This window comes from Hyperoodon ampullatus (assembly GCF_949752795.1).
Source record: "Hyperoodon ampullatus genome assembly, chromosome: 9".
NCBI lineage: Eukaryota > Metazoa > Chordata > Mammalia > Artiodactyla > Ziphiidae > Hyperoodon > Hyperoodon ampullatus.
In genome coordinates, this window is record NC_136922.1 from 77,102,058 (window position 1) to 77,116,695 (window position 14,638).

The 14,638-nt window shown below is 38.3% G+C and overlaps 1 protein-coding gene across 5 annotated transcripts in view; it reads right to left on the reverse strand.

Annotated features, from left to right (window-relative positions):
* The window catches only part of CTTNBP2 (cortactin binding protein 2), a gene marked incomplete at both ends in the record, with an annotated part of 160,527 nt that overhangs the window by 133,343 nt on the left and 12,546 nt on the right, over positions 1-14,638 (reverse strand). The window lies entirely within an intron of this gene.

Below are 14,638 nucleotides of genomic sequence, written 5' to 3' on the forward strand. Positions count from 1 at the left end.
CTGAGCCTACGTGCCACAGCTACTGAAGCCTGCGTGCCTAGAGCCCGTGCTCAACAAGAGAAGCCACCGCAATGAGTAGCCCACGCACCACAACGAAGAGTGGCCTCCACTCGCCACAACTAGAGAAAGCCCGCGTGCAGCAACAAAGACCCAATGCAGCCAAAAATAAATAAATAAATGTATTAAAAAAAAAAAAAAAGAAAACCAATGCCTCAGGGTCAGTCCATTTCCCTGCTTGAAAATCTTTAGGGACTCTGCCCTGTCTATCCTATTAGTCACACAGATGTTTCAGCTTGGCTTTCAGAACCTCCTTGACAGAGCCTGTCCCAGCTCCTACTACATCAGTCCATAGCCTGTGCTCCAGGCCCCCCCAACCTCCTCACTCTGCCCAGAGCGCACACACACATTCTGTGCTCTTGCTGTCTGACTCATATCCACTTCTCATTGCTCTAATTATTAATTGCTCTAGAAATTAATCATTCTCCAAAGGACTCCTGGAATGCCACCTCTTCCCAGAAGCCATCCATCTTCATTAAAACTCCTTCATTTATGCTTTATGCCAATATACAAGCCTGCCTTGCATTATAATTAGTAGCCATTGCACAACTCTCTTCCACTACATTATACAGGAGAGTGGTTAGGAAGATGCACTTAGAGTCAGAAAGGCCTGGGTCCAAGTTTTGGCTCCACACTTATCAGCTGTGTGACACAGAACACATTTCTTAACCACGAGCCTTAAAGTGAGATAACAATACATCTCCTTCAAGGGAGACAGCTGAGGAGTAAATGAGATGATCTACATCAAGTCCTAAATAGTACTTCTGGCAGATAGGGCTCAGTAAGTATCACTTTTCTGGAGTTTTTGAAACATTATCCCCAAATTCTTTGACACTCCTCCCAGGTGGTCAGGTCTATGTCTCTTCCCCTTGAATCTGATTCCTGTGACTGCTTGACAGAATATAATGGAAGGTGACTTTGTGACCCAAACTTTAAGGCACTACAAGATTCTATTTCCTGTCTCCTAGGATGTTCACTGATGGATTCTAGCCACCTTGTGACGAGAAAGCCCAAGCAGCCCATGGAGAGGAACCCAAGCCCCCAGCCCACAGTCTCCACTGATCTCCCAGCAGGCAGCGAGCACATGAGGGAGGCGTCTTGAAGTAGATCCTCCAGCCACCCCCTACCCTACTCCCATTGCCACGTGAGGCGCAGATGGCGAGCTGTCCCTAGAAAGCCCAGCCTCAACTGCAGACATGTGAGCAAAATAAATGATTGTTGTTCTTTAAAACCATTACGTCTCTGGGAGGTTTGTAACACAGCAAGAGATGACAAAGCAGGAACATGTTATTACCTTTGCATCCTTTCTCCTCTCTAGCAGAGAGGATCATAGGTTAGGACCTTCTAAGGTACTGATCACAAGATTCAGACACTTCTAGAGGGAAAATCCTCCCAAGGGACCTCTCTTTGTGAGTAAACACAGAACTCCCCGGGAAAGAATTCAATTTAACCTAAGAAAAACACAATCTTAGTCCTCATCTCCCCTAATGCCCACTAAAGTTGTGGCAGAACCCTAAGGAACTGAGGCTTCAATAAATATAAAGGGAGCTTTAAAAAAAAAAAAAACCCTCTATAAAGTAGAGGGTAGAAGTAGCAGTACTGCTTTGTAAACTCAAGTAACCCAATGAATGCTATATAGGGGAGACTAACATCCACTTTGAAAGGCAAGAAATTCATGAGGTCACCATCTGCATCTAAGGAAAGAGCAGGAAACAGAGCATAGCAGCTGATACGCAAAGCGAAACAACTTCTCATAGGGAGTTGCACAAAATCTAGGGACACATAGTAGATAGGGACCAAACCAGAGAAACATGGTTATTTTCCTTTTATTTAATATATTACAGATGTTAATATTTTGCTAAGTTATTAGTATTCTTACTCTGACCCTATTTTTACATGACCGTCTATAACGGGTCTTAGAAAAATAACACTTATGGTACATAATCAGTGCCTAGTACCTCTCCTTTGCTACACTTACCACAAACGGGACTTGTTAATCATGGTTACTCTCCTTTCCTAGACAATAAATTCCATGAGTACAGAACTGGCTAGTTTACACTCCTTCCAGTGTCCAGCACAAGGCATGACAGAATACACTCAATAAATATTTGTTGGATGAGTGTTGAAAGACTAGCACTAAAGAGGCTACTGGGAGAACTGGAGTTGATGCCTGAATTACTTAAGTAAGATTCACATGGGGCATAAACACAATATCCTTATTAAAAAAAAAAAAAAAGGTTTATACCCTGACACTGAAATTGCTTTAGAAATAACTGGTTGCTGTCACAAGTTAGAAAATAATGCTCTATTATGCTGGAAGAGTTCTTTTTATTCACAATCTCTTCTCCATCTATTCAAGTCCCTTTAATACTCAACAGCATTTCAGCTACACTTAGAGCCATAACCTAAAATTCAGAGTTTTACAGAACCCATACTTTAATAAATATCAATTGTAATAGCTTCCTCAGATAACTTCTCTCCCTCTTTCTGTCAATCTACTTCCAAAAGTGGTTAACATAATGTCCCTTAGACACTGCATTTATCATATCCTTTCCTACCTCAGAGCCTACAGTTAATCTCAATAGGCAACTGTTTGACATTTAAACTTATTAAGAAGTTAACATATTAACAATTCCCGTTAAGGGTTTCTGACGTCCTTCCATTAATTGTCCGACCTACCATCATTCCTTCAAACCAAGCTCCCATCATATTACCATTCCCCAAACAGGCACAAAATGCATGGATCTAACCAAGCAGAGATGATGGAAGGTTTCTTCTGAACTCCACCAGTGAGGTCTCACTATTTTGTCAAGACACTACAGAAGGAAGCCCAATGCACTTTTCAGAATGTCTATGAAAGATTTACCCCCAGGCACTTATGGAGAGAGACACATTAATAGAAAATCATTGTCAATTCTAATTGTTAGAGATTATTTAGAGGTTTATTTAAAATAAATCTAAAACTATTAGATGCTGTTGATTTAGCCTTTGTGAAAGGAAATCTAAACTTTTTAACAGGGACAATGATACATCTGTATTTTAATATATTAGTTATTAAGAATATTACACTCTTCACTGGTAGTGAACCTATCAATACCTGGCTACATAATCCATCCTCATGAATTCCCTGCAACTTCTATTAATTGGAAAAAGAAATCAAAGGATTATATTACTCAAGGAAATCAGTACAACAGCCTTTCATGGAAACCAAACTAAATTCCTATTTAAAGGCTCAATTTACCTCCTGCCATTTTTTTCAGATGCAAATGAAAAAAGAAAAACAAGTTGATCAAATAGAGAAAAAAAATATCAAAAAATGAAATGTAACTACAAGAGACAGATTTAACAATGACTGAAATGTGGGAAGATATCAGGATAGAATTAGCAGTTCCTTAGCTACTGCATCCTTGTCTGTTTCAGAAATCTCCATTGCCTTAAATCTGGGTCATGCAGCATTCACACATGCTCCAGAAGATGAGAATATCCTTATTACAGAACTTTTCTGTACTTGGTGTGATAATTAGTGAGAAGAAGAAAACATTTCAAAAAAAATCAATGATGCTCTTCTATATTTTCATAATTGCCATTCAGTAAGATCTTAGAAGTCTTGCCGCATTTACTTCTGTTTATAATTACCTGCAGTCAGTTGTGAGGGAACAGCACTTGATTAAACAGAAGACTTCGCAACAACAATTTCTGTGTAATTTCAATTTCTGTGCAGCTTTTGATATTTACAATTGACTACAGGTGTGTGGGAAATGTTCTGGGAATTCACAGCATTTAAAGTAAGATAAAGATTCCAAGAATGACAACTTCCAGCTCTAGGAGAATGATTAGTGTCATTAATGTTTCCTTTGAAGCAGAGGCATGGTGAGAGCCAAGGTTAGGAGTCAGAGAAAATGGCTTATTGATTCTCAGAGGCTGTTTCTCTATTCCTAAAGTGGGCAACTATAACTGATTAAGCGATTTCATACAGATGACAGGAGATAATGTATGTGAAGTGCCCAGCACATAATAAAAACTCAATAATGTTAAGTTCCATTCCATCCCCATGTCCTGCTCCAAATTCTGCCTGCTGGAAACTGCAGCAAACCTCAGGATTCCTTGGAAGCATGAGTCAAATGGAATTGACCCTTTTTCTGATTTCAGTTTGCCTACTGCCTAGACCACAATCATGGGGTGAAGGAAGGAGGTTGTAGAAAAGAAATTGTTTTAGTTTGAAAGGATTTTTTTTTTGTAATTTATTTTTATAGTGGAGTATAGCTGATTTACAATGCTGTGTTTCTTTCTGGTGTACATCCCCTTGATTCACTTACAGAGAGAGACATCTATATATTCTTTTTCAGACTCTTACCAGTCTTATATTCTCTTCCGGTGATGACAGTGTGTTGAGTCGAGTTCTATGTGCTATACAGTAGTTCCTTATCGATTACCTGTTTTCTCTATGGAAGGGTATGCCTGCTAATTTCCACCTCCTGGTTTATGCCTCACCCCCTCCCACCTTTCCCCTTTGGTAGCTATAAGTTTGTTTTCTAAATCTGTGATTCTGTTTCTGTTTTGTAAGTTAGTTCATTTGTATCCATTTTTAGATGGATCACCTATAAGTGATATCACATGATAGTTTGAAAGGACTGAACCATCTCCCTCCTCTTCACTTTTAGATGGCCACGAACAAAGGTGGCTGTAAACAGAATGATTCATGCCAAGTTTAAAGCAATGCCACCGAAAATCAAAGATTTAACATAAAAAAGAGTATGTTGCCTAAATATGAAGATGTGGGAAACAGACTGACAAGCTGCAGGATAAGTATTTATAATGGTTCATAGGTCTAACTGTTATCCCACCATTTCTATACACTTAAAACGTCACTTTTAAAAATAATTAACAGTACGTATTATCCTATTCCCAAAACACTTTAGGAATTTCCAATATTGCTAAGCCCTCTTTTGGCAGGGGATAATTCTACTTTAGAAAACGTTATCTGGGCAATACCTGACAAGTCATTTCTCTTCACTCAGGACCCATACAGCCACCACAGGAGCCCCCAGAAATGATGCTGACTCTACCTCTTTTCAGCCTGTGGTCTGATCCTTCAAAATATCCATCTGATTTCCTACCACTGCTTATTTTCCTGCCTGCCTTAGGGGCTGCAAGGATAAATTAGTAGCCTAGATTAGCGTTAGTTTCCATCTGGCCAATTCTGACTTGAGGAGTGAAAGTTCTACCCTAAGAAATAAGAAGCAATGCTCACTTTATTAGATAGGAAGCAGGTGACCAAGGTCTGTCCTATAACTTTCAAAGTGTGAGGAGGAGGAGAAAGTGCAGGGGAAAATATTTTCTACCAACACAGATTGAGATTCAAATGCAAATACTTTTTTCAAGCACCTATTATGTGCCAGATCCTTTGCTAGGTGCTGATAGCATATTACCTTGTTTAATCCTTAGAATTCAGACAAACCTATGACTTTCCATTAAGGCCAGAGAGATGTGCTACTAAAGCACCCACCCAACCCCATTTACCTAGGGATTTAGAGTCTTCATTAAAGGGAGGAGAGCTGCAATGCCCAGACACCAGTACACAGATGGTCCTTTCCTTCTAACTTGGTGAGAATCAACCTATGCTGTGCATAAAAATTACTACTCAGGCTTGTATATACAAAACTATGTCTCATGTACTTTACTGGTAAGTTAAGAGCTTCCCAAGGGCTTACTATCTGCATTATTTTAGCCATTAAAACCTAATGCCCACAGGAGATGCAACTCCACTTTAATACAGGTAAGGTGCCTAGTGCAGTGCCTGACACCAAGAGAAGACTCTGTCCACGGTCTATTTTCCAAGGAAGAATGTCAAGAGAAGGGGTCGGGGCTGCTGGAGAGCTTGTCGGCTTTAGCATTTTATTTTTGTAAGGGGTAATTATGTGAGCATAAGCCCTGTAATGGTCCACTTAAAATAGGCCAACATAGATGTCCTGGAGCAGAACAAATTCCGACCGCATTGAAATGTATTTTACATTCTTGCCAGCTCATCTTTAGCACTATGTGAAGCAATCTTCTGCTACTTTTCCCAACCCTCTGTGAAAAAGCTGAAAAGGAATTTGATTTTATAACAGATAAGATTACTGTAAATTTCTAAAGACCTAAGTTATGAAAGAAGAGGTCTTTTAACCAAAAAAATTCATTTAATTTAAAAATCTAAGCTGAACTGAGGAGAACTGGATTGGGGAAAAAAATACTACTGAAGAGAGAATTTTGCCTTTCAAAAAATTTCAAGTGGAGGATTTACCTTATCAATCTTATCTTAGGTACACAAGACCTTAACTAAAAACCATAATCAGCTCATCATAACCGTTTGAAGAAAAACACTGTTCATTGCTAGGTGACAAAAGTGATGAGGTAATTCAAAAAGAGACATGTACCAAAATGTTCATAGCAGCCATATTTACAATAGCCCGGAGATGGAAACAACCTAAGTGTCCATCATCGGATGAATGGGTAAAGAAGATGTGGCACATATATACAATGGAATATTACTCAGCCATAAAAAGAAATGAAATTGAGCTATTTGTAATGAGGTGGATGGACCTAGAGTCTGTCATACAGAGTGAAGTAAGTCAGAAAGAGAAAGACAAATACCGTATGCTGACACATATATATGGAATTTAAGAAAAAAAAATGTCATGAAGAACATAGGGGTAAGACAGAAATAAAGACACAGACCTACTTGAGAACGGACTTGAGGATATGGGGAGGGGGAAGGGTATGCCGTGACAAAGCGAAAGAGAGGCATGGACATATATACACTACCAAACGTAAGGTAGATAGATAGTGGGAAGCAGCCGCAGAGCACAGGGAGATCAGCTGGGTGCTTTGTGACTGCCTGGAGGGGTGGGATGGGGAGGGTGGGAGGGAGGGAGATGCATGAGGGAAGGGATATGGGAACAGATGTATATGTATGACTGATTCACTTTGTTATAAAGCAGAAACTAATAAAAAAAAAATTAAAAAAAAAAAAAAAAAAAAAGTGATGAGGAAGCACATTTTCCATGCCCTCTTCAAGGGCAATATTTGGAAGCATCTGAGATATTCATTTCTAAGACAACCACTGTGACATTCTACCTCTTTACTATGGCTCTCCTACAAACTTTTGTCTGCCCAGCAGCTAGGGTGTTCTTTGTAATTTTTCCCTTGAAAGTGGTGATAAGCTAAAAATATTTACATTTAATAAATTAAACTTCTGATACAAAAAATAGAAAACACTATAATTTTGCATTTTCTTAAAAGGTAACTTTAACAGCACATCAAATCACTGGGATTCTCCAGCTTAAACACATCAACAGCTGACCACCTGATGTAGGATGAAATCCAGCCTTTCCACAGCCTTCACCCTCCAGCATGGTCTGGCCCCAGCCACCACCTGCATCTGATCTTGTGCCACTCTTGCTTGCTCTCTGATTTCCTGAAGTTCCTATCAAGTATCAAGCTCCTTCCTCTCCAAGGGCCTTTGAATGTGCCGCTCCCTTTGCCTCAACACCCTTCTTCCAACTGGGCTCAGGATATCCCTCCTTCAAGTCTCAGGGAGCGGCACTTCCACAGCGAAGTCTTTTCTGACCCAATATAAGCTACCCTGAATCTCATAACATTCTTTCCTTTTCTTTCATAATCATAATTTGTACTTAGATATTGTGTTTATTGGTTTAATGTCAATCTCTCCCACTAGACTCTAAGATCCATGAGAAAGAAAGCATACCCCTTGGTCACGACCCTCGAAGCCCAGGACATGTCTGAAGACAATAAACATCTGCTGAAGAAATGGATGCTGGATACCCTCACCTTTTCCCACCCTGTCCAACTACATTTGAAATATAGGATATAGCCTTTCCTTTCTTATTTGTTCAATAACTATTTATATTTTGACTCAGAAAACTGAAAAGCAGAACCTGAAACCTCTTTTCTTCCCAAAGTAACCACAACCAAAGAGAAGGAGGGTAGAACTTTGGGTACTGCTTTAGACCCTTGTTTTATATAATCAAGATAGAATTAGTCATATATGTGGCAAAGGAAATTCCCACAAGAACCCATGACTTGTAGCTTAGCCACTGAGGGTTAAGATGAGATGGCTGAAATATTAACAGAATGCCTCAAAGGAACACCTTTTATTTTCAGATCACAGGGAACTAATTCTAAAGTAACGGTTAACTGAACTGACAATCCCACAAATTATGATAATCTTCAAAGTGTACAAAAGTACATACTTGGTTTCATACCATTTGTAACCCTGAACCTATCCTGCACCCAGTGTGGATCAAATGGTACATCACTGAGCTGGGAAACCTTCATCTTTAGTTTGTTCTCACAGATATCCTACTGATTTATTAATAATCAGGAAGAAAATGTTACTTGAGTGACGTCAGTTGCGTATTAAATGGTGGTGATAAACGCTTTGCTTTCATGGCATCATTACCTTCATTTTTTTTACCATATGATTCCATTTATATATTTTTTTATTGAAGTGCCGTTGCTGTACAATATTCTATAAGTACGATACAGTGATTCACAATTTTTAAAGGTTATACTCCATTTATAGTTATTACAAAATATTGACTATATCCCCTGTTGTGTTGTACAATATATCCTTGTAGCTTATTTTATACCTAACAGTTTGTACCTCTTCATTCCCTACCCCTAATATTAAAAAGAAAGCAGTATTTTGCCTGATATTCTTCTATTTTTTTCCTTCACTAATAGCAAATGTTCAACAGGGAAAATAAAGTCTCTCCGAAAAATCAAAATTGATATTTCCTGTTTGCCCTACTAGTCCAAATACAATGCTATTTAAAAATCATCAGCTATTGTATATTATGAAAAACTCATTTGCTTGCAGAAAAAAACACAACGTCTGGTCAACTCTCTTCCTTTTTCTAGACATAGAACAAAGGCGTTATCTCAGCAGACGGGGAAGAAAACAATTTATGTTTCACGAATTCAGCTCTGCTCAGCAAATTCATTCGTTAATTAAAATAAACAGCACAAAAAAGGGTACGTTTGGTCAGTCAATTGCCTGCAATCACAGGAGAATTTTGAAATACAAAAGCCTGCGTGTTTTACTTAGCTGAAACCAGAATGTTATTCTTTTATCATTATTTAGCAGACAAGTCATATGAGGAAAACCCTCACAATACTCTGTAGTATACTTGCAGCTGCTTTCAAAATGAGTGGAAACATTATTCTATTTAATGCTTTCATTTTATTTAAAAAGATTGACTTTGTTCTAGGTAAAGTTTCCAGCACTGAGCCATACAGCCATAAAGGTTTTTGAATTTTAAAAATAAAACATTTAAGTTCTGCTTAAGAAACTATAATGCAATTTTAAATATGTGGCGTGTTTTGAAAGTCATGAAATTTGTTAAAATGACATTTTCAGATTAATTTTTAGCTTTGAGAAAAAATATTTCACAGGAAAATCACTGTATCATAAAATATATTTGAATCATTAAAGTTCTTACATGTATTTCAGCATATATAGTTTTGAAAGTGGCATTTCCTTAACCAGTATTACTTTACAGCAGTGTTTCCCAAATGGGGGTGATCTGGAGACCTTTTTGGCTGTCACAACTAGGGAGGTGCTGCTGGCATATAGTGAGCACACAGAGGCCAGGGAGGCTACAAAGCGTCCTGCAGTGCAGAAGATAGCCCCCTCCCTGCAACAACAGCAGCAACAAACACCTGGCCCCAAGTGTCAATCGTGCTGAGGGCGGAAAAACCCTGCTTTAAAACAAAACTGTTAAAAAAATTTTTTTTAATTGAGTTTTGAACCCAATGGAAAGGTCAGGTTTTCAGAAAGGAAGATATTCTAGGCAAAATACATACTGAGTCACCGCCTGAGAAAGTATAACTTAGGCCCAAATGACACTACTCAGAACAATTAATTTTAAGTATATAAAGTCAAGATACAAGAATTTTCTAAATGGGAACAATCTTGGCATTGTAATAAAGCTCCACTGACATTCAGTTCAAACTTTCTGTGCCTGGTACAAAGTAGGCATTTAACAAATATTTACTGAGGGAAGGAGAAAGAAGGATCTTCTTGTGCCATATCCCACGACACTGTATACGGTAACATTACACCAAGATAATGGGCTGTATTAGGTGGTTAGGGGTCCTCTAAGCTCCTCCCTTCCTCCACAGCACTAGCCTGTAGCCAGCCAGCGGGTGACATTTCCCGGTTTCCTATGCAGCTAGGTGTGTCCACAAAAGTTCTCACCAATGCACATGTGTGCGCTGCTTACAGGAAGCTGCTTCTCCTTCATTTCCACCCTTGCCCCCACCCTTCACCGTAGGTTGGGATGTGGAGGTGGCATTGACCAAGTTTCAACCGTACAGAGGACGCTAATTCCCTAAGGAGAGCAATAAGCCACCTGGGGTAGCTGAAGACCACTTGGCACAGAGCTGCCCCTCCAGCAGAGATCAATCATCTCCAGAATGGTATGTGAGAAATGAACTACTTATTTAATCTATTATACTTTGGGTCTCTTTGTTGCAGCTGCTTGCACAAGTCAATTCTAAAATCTGATATCCCCTATGATACAAGGGCTACAAATGCATTCTATCTGAGGAAATGTTCAACTGGCTAACTTCTTAAAGTTTCAGTGTGAGTAAGACTTGAAAATCTGGATTATATGGTCACTCTATAGGGACTACTGGTTAGGATGAAGAACTGTCATGTCTGTTAATAGTGTTAATTCTCAGTTACCTAATCCAAATGGAAAAAGAAGGCCAATCTGGAGCTACCTGCCCAAGGAATTCATTGTTTCAATGATATAATATTTACATAAACTCATGCTAATGATAGCGGGCTAGACCCTGTAAAAATGGAGGCTAAAACAATTTTAACTCTTAAAATTTTATAATTACAGCATTTTCATCTTCCTGCCTTTGTCTCCCCTTTGAGTAAGATGCTGGTAAAAATACTAGTAGCAAGAGGGAAAAGGGAGTGAGGGCCAGAGGATTCCACAAACTAAACATTGAGCATTGAAATAATGATTTCTGGATTAAGTTGTATATTCATATCTTGAACATTTGATTAAATTTGATTCAAAAGCCTCTGTGTCTATCTTGGTTTTCAGAAAATATAGCTGCTTCTTGTTGCACACATTCTTTATTAAACTCCAAACTACTTTCTAGATTTTATTTGATATAGAATATATTCATTCAACAATTTATTCCTACTTTATGTGAATGAGAGGGAAATCATTGAGAAACAAAATATTTCTTATGTGATGAAATTAAAACAATTACATTTAAGCAGCTTTATGCAATTCAGATTTTCCATTAATATTGCTCTTTTTAAAATATAATTTCCCCCCAATGAAAATTAATGTCTTGAATATTATATCTGTTATAAAGTCATAAACTTACTGAGAAATATTTTTACCTTAAACATCTGAAAACAGTAAAAGTACCAAAATATATACTGTAATTTCCTAACACCCTTCCCCCAAAATCATATTTATGGATTGTCCTGACAAGTCTATGGCCATTAATTCAATGATCTATGCAACTTTCATGGTAACCTGACAATCAAGAGCATCAGGATAACATGATTAAAAAAGTAAAATAGCTTGGTCTGAAATACCTTTTTAAAGTTTCTAAAATTCTAAAGAATTTGAATGCCTCACAACACAAATCATTTCTAAATTTTAATAAAATTCAGGGCACAAATTAGGCATCTTGTATCTCAAAAAAAAAATCACAATTTACATATTAAATTCAAAAATCTTTACTATACTGAGAAAGTACTTTCGACTTATTCTTGAAACAAAATGTACTTCTCCCAACTGAACACTGTTTACTAATTTAGATTTTGACTTTTAATTTAGGAATAAGTTTATCTTATAATATGAAGTAAAAATAAAAGTTTCACATTCTCTCTCCTTCCCAATTTCTTTCTGGGGCACTAGCCAGTCACTAAATTATATTCTACTGTTAAAGGAAAAGGTAACTAAAGGACACATCTGGACCCAAGTAAATATTTCACTAGTTTCACCAGTTCCAACTAATGCCCCCAAGGGAATAGTCAATCAGTAAATCACCACAGTGAGTCTACCACAGCTATGACAGGTATATGAAAATGACATTATTACCTACTCCTAAAAATGTAATGATCTAAACAAATCAACCACAATTCTCAATTTTAAAAAGGGACGAAAGGCTTTAAGAATCTCCAAACATGCCAAGTTCTGGCATGCCACATTTTCAACCTGAGAAGTCTCAATCTCTTTGGGCTTCCTTATTATTTGTTTGATTTCAGTCTATAAATAAAAGAGACTGGTACCGGCCAGTGGTCCTCCACAGGGGCAGTACCCTAGATGTCTTGGAAATAAGCAAGAACAATTAGTTTTCACAGTGACTGGCACTTAGGGAGCAGGGCTAGGGGTTTGCTACACATTCAGGAACTGTCCCAAGTCCCCAGAATTTTCAAATGTCCCTCAGCTCATTCCTTTCATTAGAACCTTCAGTATGACTATCTGAGCCTAAAGAGTAACTTCTTTCCACACATAAACAAGTGTTTTAATTCAGTTTTAATGAACACTAAATTTTTCAGCCATTCAACTGTCATGTAAATGTCTGCTTTTGTTGGGAACTTTACCAAGTGTCATTCACCATTTCAGAAAAATCACCTCACCAATAGTAAATCTGCTCCCTGTATCCAAGTCAATGACATGGCATGTGTGGATCAGGATTCTTTTCAACAACTGCACTCATGTCAATGTTATGAGAATAGGTGGGAACAGCCATCTATTTTATCATGTCTTCCACTATAGTCATGCCTGAGCAGTTACATGTTGAAACACCTAATATTTTATTATAAATTACTCTCCTGTTACTTTTTATCACAATTAGGGCAATGTATTAGTTATTTTTAACATAGCCTACTTACATATGCAATTTTCCATAATTTCATTTCAGCGTAGTAAAAGGGTAATACGAAGTATTTTATGAAAATGAAAACCTAGGTCTGATAGATACGCAAATCCTGACCTAGAATATCACCTAAGGCTCCTTGCAGCTCCAACATGCTTTGATTCTATGAAAAACTTTCAGTTCGGCAAGCCCTGATCATTAGCAAGCCTTTACCTCTGCTCAAGTTTGCAAGTATCACAATTAAGTAAAAATGGGAAATACATGTGGTTGCTAAGGTGATACATAAAAACACAGACTCTGCTAAATGCTCCAACATTTGTGTGAGCAGAGGGAAATGCCACGGTGCTGATGCCTTTTACAGGTGAATAGAGAGGGACAGAGAAGTACCTAAGGGAGAACTGAAGCCCTCACATCTCTTTGGTCTCAAGAAGCTACACTACTGGCCTCACAGGTGACTGTTGCCTTGTTCTCTCCTTGGGCTGAGGGTCTCAGATCTGAGTGATGCACTGCCTTAGCCTGTCTCCCCCAAAGTTCATTCAAGAAAATATACACTGGCAAACAGTGCAAATGTCCCAAAAGTGAAACAGGAAGAATTCCTCTCACTATCAAACTGTGCACAAGTCTACTTAGCAATTCTCATCCTTCAAAAAGCAACACCCTCAGTTCATCGCTGGCACGGAGGTGGTATAATCACACTCCACTTTTTCTGAGGCCATCGTTCTCTGTCATCAGATTGAAGAATAATTATCATCCCCACTATACCAGTTTCCGGATTGTGAAAATGTACTTAACTCATTATTTCAGGAACTGCTGCCCCTTGCCTCACTGGATTCTCAGCATGTCCACCATCTCCATTATGTCTGACCGTCCACCGTTATCTCTTTCCCCACCATATTAGCACCCATAGGGGCAACCTTGTTTTTACTGATACATTCCACAGAGCTTCACTTGTTAAAATAAACTCCCTAAGACAAAGTTTGAGGAAATATTCCCTGGTGAAAAAAATAAATCCATACTTCCTGTGTAATAAATATACCCCTCTCAGTCAAATGACCAAGAGTCAGGAAACACCTGATTACATACAAAGTATTAAATATAAAAGAGAAAAATAAAACCTTAAGTTTGGCTCACATACCAAAACAAGAGCAATCTTGGGAGTGACCAGTTAAGCTTTCCTTTTTTGTGTGTGTGGTACGCAGGCCTCTCACTGTTGTGGCGTCTCCCGACAGGCTCCGGAGGCGCAGGCTCAGCGGCCATGGCTCACGGGCCCAGTCGCTCCGCGGCATGTGGGATCCTCCCAGACCGGGGCACGAACCCACGTCCCCTGCATCGGCAGGCGGACTCTCAACCACTGCGCCACCAGGGAAGCCCTAACCTTTCTTGATGTAGAATTTTCTAACATAACTTTTAAGGAAACAAAACTTTACTAAGGTATTCTAATATACTGGAAGATAATTCTTTGCAAATTATGTAAAGTTAAAAACTACTGTAAGATCAGATGAAAAAAGTAATAAAACTATTTGAAGATACATTATGTACATATAAACATTTAGTTTTTAACTCAAGAGTCTCTGAAAATAAGAAATCATAATTTATACAGGAAGGAAAAAACCTCTATTATCAGCAATTTCTTTTATAAATGATTCTCTTCGTTTTTCCT